General features: G+C 41.8%; 1 long non-coding RNA gene across 1 annotated transcript in view; it reads right to left on the bottom strand.

The window, feature by feature from the left end:
- LOC125612119 overlaps window positions 1-9,160 on the bottom strand; it is a 14,274-nt gene extending 5,114 nt beyond the window's left edge. Inside the window, exon 1 of the long non-coding RNA XR_007342440.1 lies at window positions 8,996-9,160. This is a non-coding gene — a long non-coding RNA (uncharacterized LOC125612119). The remainder of the gene's footprint in view (window positions 1-8,995) is intronic.
- Window positions 9,161-9,311: the final 151 nt, after the last annotated feature.

Below are 9,311 nucleotides of genomic sequence, written 5' to 3'. Positions count from 1 at the left end.
CCCCCCCCAGTTAAAGCACTGCACTTCAGTTCTCAACCCCACCTAACTCTGACACTACCTTGGGGAGGTGGCAGTCATCATAGCTGACATTTATAGTGGGTTTACCATGTGCTAAATATCCTTTTGAGTGTATATTCTTGTTTGATGCTTACAACAGCAAGTGCGATTATGTTCCCCATTTTATAGATCGGGACACTGAGGCAAAGGAAGTTAAGTAAGCTACCTCTGGGCTCACAGCTGACAAGCGGCCAAGCCAGGATTCAGACCCCGAGTCTGACTCCAGATCTGACGTGGAACAATGATGCTAACAACAGAAGTGCGAGGGGCTCAGGCGCCACACATGTCTCCACTTCCTCCACCAACCTTCTAAATCCAATGGCTTTCTCATCCTAGACTCAAAGGAAGTCAAGTTCAATTGCAAAAATAACACAAATTCTTTTTAACCTCACATCTTCCTCAACAGCTAAAATGTGTTCTTTCCTTTCAAAGATCTTCCCCCTCCATATCACTTTTCTCCAACTTTAATTATCCTAGACATGGAGAGTGACAGCGTAGAGAGTACAAGGTGTGAAGCCACACAAACCCAGATGTGACCACAATCCCATCATTTACTAATTACAAGTTCCTCGTTTCCTCTAAGCCTCAGTGTCATCAACTCAAAAGTGAGAACACCAGGACCTTTCTCACCAGGAGGTTACAAAGATTAAATTGGATACCATCTTAAGTGTCTAGCAGTAGTTCATATATAGTAGGGGTTGGATAAATAATAATAATTATTATTACATAAGAGATTGTTTATTCTTCAACCACTGGAAGCTTGGTGAGATGGAAATTAGAGGTAGAATTTTTCTGTGTCTCCAAATCTGATATTGGAATGTGAAGTCATCAGGAGACCAATTCCTACCAGCAGAACTGGGTTGTGTTCAAAGACAGTGATTTTCCTGTAACTCAAGCTGTTCAAGCAGACACCACCTGGTGAATGTGCTGTAGATAGAATCCAATACTGGAAGACTCCAGAGTCTATGGATTAATTTCCAGAATGCTCTACTGTCCTCTCCCCATGTTCTGATCCTATCCTTTGGGCTCCCATAGCATCTGGTGCCCGTTTTCATGTAAACCAAGGACCCACTGAAGTGTGAGGTACTGGAGGACAGGTAGCCTAGTTTTAATCATCCTCCTCTGGACAGGAAAGCAAGTAGGAATGACAGTTCTCTACCTGGAACCTGAGATATTTGTGCCAAAGCCGAATTGATAAGTTTTTCTGCTGGCCTAGATTCTCCAGTGTTCAAAGTCTATCCTTCCTTTTTCTCTTTATTCAACTCATCCAGGCGATGACAGATGGCCTTGTTCATTATACTGACACTTACCAAGCCTATTCTAAGAATCCAGGGGATTTACAAGAGGTCTTTGACAGATTCAGGATGCGGGAACCTTTGTAGATCGTTTGTGGGAAAGATGGATCCCGTGAAAGCATAACCCAAGGTAGAGAAGGGAACCCTGCGTCCAGACTAGCTTGTGACTGACGCTGCTGTTAGAACCCTTATCTATGCACTCGGTGTCTGAGCAAGTCCTGTTCATCCTCCAAGCTTTAGCTGAGAGCTGTTTCTAAGAGAAGCTTCTTCCAGTCTTCTAGAAGAAGCTTGGGGAGCAAATGCTGTCGCAGATCCCACGTAGGCAGCAGCTGAAGGCCGTCAGCAAACTTCACTCCTCAGTTTCTCTCTTGCAGGGGGATACATGAGCAGTGTGCCACACTTAATGCAACTCTAAATGTTTTTAATGTGAATATTTTTCTTCCCTTTGAATCATACTTTCAGGATGAGCCCCAGACCTGAAAACAACCAGGTTAAATTAGGAGAGTGTGAATAAAGTCATGGCTCTTGCACAAGTAGCCAGATTGATCTTCACAGGGACTTTGCCTAATGAATGAGTGCACTGGTTTATTTGTTCTTTCCCCATAAAGCACCAGGTTGTATGGTAAGCTTGTGGTATAGCTGAGGCAGGCAGAAGTTGAAGGGACACAGGATCGCGCCACTTGCAGATACATCGGACATGCCAGACAGGAAGTGCTCTGATCAAGGAAGAGGAGATTTGTCCCATGTGCATATCATGTTACAGCCAAACAGAGTCATTCCATCTCCAAAACAGCTGGCAAAGCCATGTGCCTGTCTGCTGCTTAAAACTTCCTGGAGAAAGGAGCATCTCCGGGAGGCAACTCTTGTGTCTACACTGCCCTCTGCTGGTCATTGAGGAGGATGCAGTGTGGCACTCCCACCTTTCAGAATAAAATCAGCTGCTCCCCACTAGGGGAGCCTTTTACCTTATGGTCACTACTTTTTTTTTTTTTTTTTTTTTTCCAAAATAGGCAGAAAGTATGATGGTGGGTAACAATTTAGTCCAAAAGCTGTACCATAAGCCAAAAAGGTTGAGTGGACTCCCCTCCACTTTTTTAACCCTGCGGTCAGACTTCCACATTTTCTCAATAGTTATCTCTGTTTCCATTAGATAAACCATCACTTGAGCAGCTGTCACCATCAGAAGCTGTGATCCCCTTCCTGGGTGGTCAGGGCTACTCTCTGTAGGCAGCACATTTGATTTGCTTTAGGTAGCTCTACAGCACAAATTCTTCTGGCCCTTAATGAAAAGGAATTTATAAATTTCCAGTCTCTCCTAAAAAAGGCTCATTGGCCATAAAACATTGAGTTGATGGAATGCTTTTCAGGAGGAGGCCAGGAAATAATAGGAGATTCCAGGAGGGAAGGTGAGTGTCTCTGTTTGACTTTGGCAGGGAACAAAGTAGTTCCCACCTCCAGCTGTGGAAGGGAAGACAGGGGGAGCTTCTTAAAGAAGTAGCTCTTGAAGGAGGCTTTGAAAATGGGTATTTGGTAATCTATTGCAGCACAGCAAGTCATCAAGCAAGTTGGTGGTCTAGGTGCTGTGTGTGTAACTCAATGGTAGAGCACAAGTTCAGCATGTGCAAGATCCTGAGTTCAATCTCTAGGGCCATAAAAACAAACCAGCAAATTTTGGCAGTCTAAAACAACAGTCCTTTATACCTCGCTCTTCTGTGATCTGAATGGACTCAGCTGTTGGCCATTTTTGATCCGTGGCACATTGTCCAGGAGCTCAGCTGGGTCTTAATGTCCAGAATGACTTGCTTACATTGTCCTCTAGACTTAAGTGAGGTAAACATGAAGGCTGAGGCAAGGCAAGATGAGGGCAGAGTCGGGCTCTTCTTTTTTTCCAGTCTTATGATCTCTCGCTCTCCAGCAGAGTAACTGAATAGATCAAATTCCCAGAAGTGTGAGCTTCTAGGTCTTCTTAGGTACAGAGATAGCTTCATGCCCACCATTTTAAAGTAGTTAAAGTGAGTCACAGGACCAGGGCAGATTCACTGTGGGCCAGGTCTTCTCAGGAAAACAGTCCTGGATGGGTGGTTTGCTGGGGGCTATCTTTGGAGACCAGATACAACACAGGTAACAAAAAGATGCTGAGAATGTGAAAGAATGAACAGAGCGAGTGCAAAGCATGAATGAAAGCACAAAGCTGATAAAATACAAGAGAACAGCGTAGTTTATGTGGTTTGTAACAGTGTAGATGAGCAATTGACTTGAAGGTGAGGCAAACGTCAGACAGCTGGAGACCTTGAGCACTAGGCTCAGCAATTTGGATCTAGTTTTATCCAATATTTAAACCTAGCTGTGCCACAGAATTTCCTAGGGACCGTTTGATGTCCTTTCCCGAACTATCACCAAGGCGAACTGTTGATGAGACAAGGGGAACAGCATCTCAGTGGACAGGTGGCAGTGTCTTGGAGGATCAGGTTAGAATTTGTGGAAATGGAAATTTGGTCTAAGGCAGTCTCTTCAGTGGAGAGAGGGAAGGTCTTGATAGAAAGTGTGCAAAGATCACAACACAACAGGCTCGTGGGAGAAGCAAGGTAAGGCAAGGAATTCACACAATCTTGCGATGGAGGCTTTTCACTGAAGATTTGATGGGTATTTTGGAAACTTTTATGATGATCATCAAGCCATCTGTCAGCAAAGGTTCTCCTGGAATAGTAAAGTTTTGCTTCATTAAAAAAAAAATTCTAAGATGCTTTACATTTAATGACAAAAGCCAGAATGTAGAGGGGAGAAGAGATATGGGAAGTTAACCAGCAGCCACAGGAGAAAACCAGACAAAAGCCTGTTCCATGTTCTTAAATATTCGTTGAAACCATGGCTCAATCTCCAGTGGCTCACCTCCAGGCACCACTTTGTCAGTTACAACTTTCTTGACTGTTAATCCCAACGAAGACAGAAGCAACAGGACTTCTTCCTGTGCACTCCTGTCCTAAAGCGTTCTCCGTTTTTCCTTATCCTGCCCTTCTTTTGTATAGCCAGTGTAGGTTCAATGTAAATAATTTATATTTTCTTTCCCCAGATTTTTCTTATAAAAATGCTCTGGTTTTTAGGTCTAGTGGGCTTATTCCCAACTGCTAACCAGCCTTGCTACTAGACATGCAGAGCTCATCCATGGACCTGATTTGTTTATGCATGTGTGTGTGTGTGTGTGTGTATTTATGTGTGTGTTTACGTGCATTACTGGGGATTGAACTCAGAGGCACTGTACCACTAAGCCACATTCTCAGCCCTTTGTATTTTGAGACAGGATCTTGCTAAGTTGCCCAGGCTGGCCTTGAACTTGGAATCCTCCTGCTTCAGCCTCCTGAGTTGCTGGGATTTTGACCTTTTCTTGCTGGTATCTGTAATGGCTCACTAAACCCTTTTATTTCAGAGATTCCTTCAGTCTGGAGAGTTTCGTTTCACATGGAGACAATGGAGTAATTATGTCATGTGAATGTGACACAAGTTCTGTGGGTTGTAGGTAGCTGGGTTCTCAGAACTCATTTTCTACAGCTCTGATTCAATGAAACTCAGAAATTCAATTTTAATAGGTTTAACTGGAAATAAATACCATAAGCAAAACGAACCCTGAATTTTTTTTCTGGGGCCATCAAGACCCCATTTGTCTTTTAGGAGGTATAGACACCTGCTGGGTGTTTACAGCAATCTTCCAGGGAAGATGAGATATCAATTATGCATTTTGAGAACACAGTGATGAAGATCAGGGCTGTTTTAGTCAATTATTTTGCCACTAGATTAATGCACTGGTTAGGTTAAGGCTCTCATAACCCAATTATTTCACCTCTGAATTTCTTGCACATGACCTTTCAGGGGCACCTCCTTCATATCCACACCACAGCAAGGGTTGTCTCTGTTTCTCCTTCCCAGCTTTCCTCATTTTGATGGTTCTGAATCTTCTCAAAACCAAGAAACAGAGAATGTGTACGTCCATTATCAAGTGAGGCAGACCCATGATGAATCCTTAAGGAAAAGTATCATAAAAAAAGGCAGGGAGACTTCAGGCAGCAGGGACTCCCAGGTGACTTTAGATAGAAGAGTGAGGGACCTGGTAGGTTTTTAAATTCTTCCTTAATATGTTTTTATTTTTAATTGACATGTAGTACTTGTAACTATTTACGGGGTATAGTGTGACATTTCTATACATGTATACAATGTATAATGATCAGGTGGGTAATTGGCATATTGGTCACCTCAGACATATATCATTTCTTTGTGTTGAAAACATTGAAAATCTTCTCTACTAGCTGTTTTGAGATAATCACTTAATTGTTATAGCCATAGCTGTTTCTTTAAGTTTGTAGTTTCCTTGGTCGGGTGATACATTGGGGTAGAGTGCACACATAGGGAACATGAGTTATTTAGAAGTTAACTGAGAAATTCCTCAAGATCTCTTCTTGGATTCAAGATCTAGGGAGTTACTTTTTTTTTTCCTTCTTTAGCATTGAGGATTGAACTCTGGGCCTCAAGCATGCTAGGTAAGCACTCTACTACTGAGTGGTATCCTCAGGACTGCCCCCTCACACACACCCCTCTGTTTTTCTTTCTTTCTTTCTTTCTTTCTTTCTTTCTTTCTTTCTTTCTTTCTTTCTTTCTTTCTTTCTTTCTTAATGTTGAGACAGGGTCATACTGAATTACTAAGGCTGACCTCTAACTTGCGGATCCTCCTTCCTCAGTCTCCTGAGAAGCTGAGAGGAGTTGCCTTTGACATTGAACTATTAGTTTCCTGGACTAAAAGTCCCTCAAACTCCTAAGCCTGCTTGAGCTTTAATTGGTATAATCCTGAATAAATTAATTCCAGTTAAATTGCCCTTTGTTCCTTTTCTCCTCCTTACGTTCATAGATGCCTACAAATGAAAAGCTCAAGAAGATGAAAACTTTTGTCCAAGGTCATAGAGCCACTAGAAGGAGGACTATATCCCAAACCCAGTTCTGCTGAATTCTCCCAAACCCCAGCTCTCTGCTTCTTCCCTTTTTGTTATTACTTCTTCCCCTTTTATGGGGTCCTGATTTTTAAAATATGCAGATGGTAATGCTGCAATTAGTAACATTGTCCTATCAAAATCCCAATGTCATTCTTCATAGAAATAGAAAAAGCAATCATAAAATTCATTTGGAAAAATAAGAGACCCAGAATAGCCTAAGCAATCCTTAGCAAGAAGAGTGAAGGCATCACAATACCAGACCTTAAACTATACTACAGAGCAATAGTCACAAAAACAGCATGGTATTGGCACCCAAACAGACTGGTAGACCAATGGTACAGAATAGAGAACACAAAGACTAACCCACATAAATACAGGTATTTCATACTAGACAAAGGCACTAAAAATATACTTTGGAGAAAAGACAGTCTCTTCAACAAATGGTTCTGGGAAAACTGGAAAGCCATACACAGCAAAAATGAAATTAGAACCCTATCTCTCACCCTGCACAAAATTCAAATCAAGGTGGATCAAGGACCTAGGAATTGAACCAGAGACCCTGCCCCTTATAGAGGAAAAAGTAGGCCCAAATCTTTATTGTTTCAGCTTAGGACCTGACTTCCTTAACATGACTCTTAAAGCACAAGAAATGCAATCAAGAATCAATAAATGGGATGGACTCAAACTAAAAAGCTTCTTCTCAGCCAAGGAAACAATCAATAACATGAAGAGGGCGCCTACAAAATGGGAGAAAATCTTTACCACATGAACATCAGATAGAGCACTAATCTCCAGGATATATAAAGAACTCAAAAAACTTAACACCAAAAAACCCAATAACCCAATCAATGAATGGGCAAAGGAACTGAATAGACACTTCACAGAAGAAGAAATACAACTGATCAACAAATAAATATATGAAAATATATTCAACATTTCTAGCAATTTGAGAAAGGCAAATCAAAACTACTCTAAGATTTCATCTTACCCAGTCAGACTGGCAATTATCAAGAATACAAACAACAATAAATGTTGACAAGCATGTGGGGGGAAAGGTACACTCGTATATTGCTGGTGGGACTGCAAATTGGTGCAACCACCATGGAAAGCAGTGTGGAGATTCTTCAGAAAGCTTGGAATGAAAACACCATTTGATCCAGCCATCCCGCTTCTCGATTTATACCCCCAAAGACTTAAAATCAGCATATTACAACGATGCAGCCACATCAATGTTTACAGCAGCTCAATTCACAATAGCTAGGCTATGAAACCAACCTAGGTGCCCTTCAACAGATGAATGGATAAAGAAAATGTGGTACCTATACACAATGGGATATTACTCTGCCATAAAGAAGAATGAAATTATGGCATTTTCCAGTAAATGAATGAAACTGGAGACTATAATGCTAAGTGAAATGAGCCAGTTCCCTAAAACCAAAGGACAAATGTTTTCTCTGATATGCAGATGCTGATCCATAATAGGGGAAGGGGCTAAGGGAGAATGGAGGAACTTTAGAGTGGGCAGAAGAGAGTGAGGGGAGGGAAGGGGGTATGGGGTTGGGAAAGATGGTGGAATGAGACAGTCATTATTATCCTATGCACATGTAGATAGCACAAATGGTGTGACTTTGCATCGTGTACAGCCAGAAGAAAGAGAAATCATGTTCTATGTGTGTACAATGAGTTGAAATGCATTCTGCTGTCATGTAAAACTAATTAGAAAAAAAAATTTTTTTAAAAAGCATTGTGCTCCAACTGAAAGAGTTCCTTCCTTTGAGTATCATTTAAGATCACTTTGTCTTATTATATTTTGTGCATATAGAAATATGTACCAACAAATCCCACAATTATGTACAACTATAATATACCAATTTAAAAAAATACAGTAAAAAATAAAGGTTAAAATATTTTTAAAAGACCACTTTGTATCCTTATTTAATCATTCACCTATTCCTTCCCAAGCAGGCGAGTATAAAATGAGGCCCCTAAGTGCAAAGCAAATATCTAGCCAGTAACCTTAGGAAGCCCCTCGGCACCCTTTGCTAGTTGTGATTGGTTGAACCTGCAACTCTTTCCCCTATCTGTCTGCCAGAATAAGTGTATTTGTGTCCCCCAGGATGCTCAATTCAAAGGAGCACAGCCCAAGAGAATGAGGCAGGGTGCAAGAGACAGGGACCTAGGTCCTTGCTACGGTCTATCTTTGTATGATTTTGTGCACAGCATTTCCTTTCTCTGGGAATCAGTTTCTGGGTGGATAAAAGCGCACATGGCCTGGTATCATTTGTGTCGAGTAATGTGTGTACAAGTGTCTGGGTGCACGCCTGCACTTATGGAAACCTCTGGAAGGATGTACACCCACCTGTTCACAGAAGTTATCTCTGAGGAACACAGCTGGCTGAAGGAGATCTTTTTCACTTTATATAAACTCTTTACTCTTTTTAAAATGTTTTTATTAGTACATTATAGCTATAAGTAATAGTGAGGTTCATTTTGACATAATCATACATGCATGGAATATAATTTGCTCCATTTCTGTCCCCAGTACCTGCCCCCCACTTTTCCCCCACCCATCCCATTCCCCTTCCTCTACTCCACTGGCTTCCCCCATCTATTTGTTATTTTTATAAATTGTGTGTATTTATAGGTATCCATAGAGGTGGAACTCACCCTTCTAATTTTCCACAGCAAGCACTTGTTGTAATTTTTAAAAGTTAGTAGCTGAAAGGTCTTGTTTATGCCTTCATGAAAGGAAGTCATCCTTCTTCTCCAAGGTTGGTTGCTGGGGGCCACAGTGTCTGATTCTGCAGGCTGGCCTGCCTGTGTATTCCTTACGCTGCCTCAGAACAATTGGGGGATGTGAGTGCTGGGCACCAGTTGACCCGTCCTAACCTCTTGGCCTCAGCCTGTGCTGCCCAGGGCTGGTAACAAAACATCCTCACAGCTCTCCTCGCCCTCCTCCTGCCGGCATCTGATCCAAGTCAGC

Source organism: Marmota marmota, unplaced genomic scaffold, assembly GCF_001458135.2.
Source record: "Marmota marmota marmota unplaced genomic scaffold, marMar, whole genome shotgun sequence".
NCBI lineage: Eukaryota > Metazoa > Chordata > Mammalia > Rodentia > Sciuridae > Marmota > Marmota marmota.
Note: the sequence above shows the minus strand (reverse complement) of the source record. Positions and strands in the feature narration are given on the sequence as shown.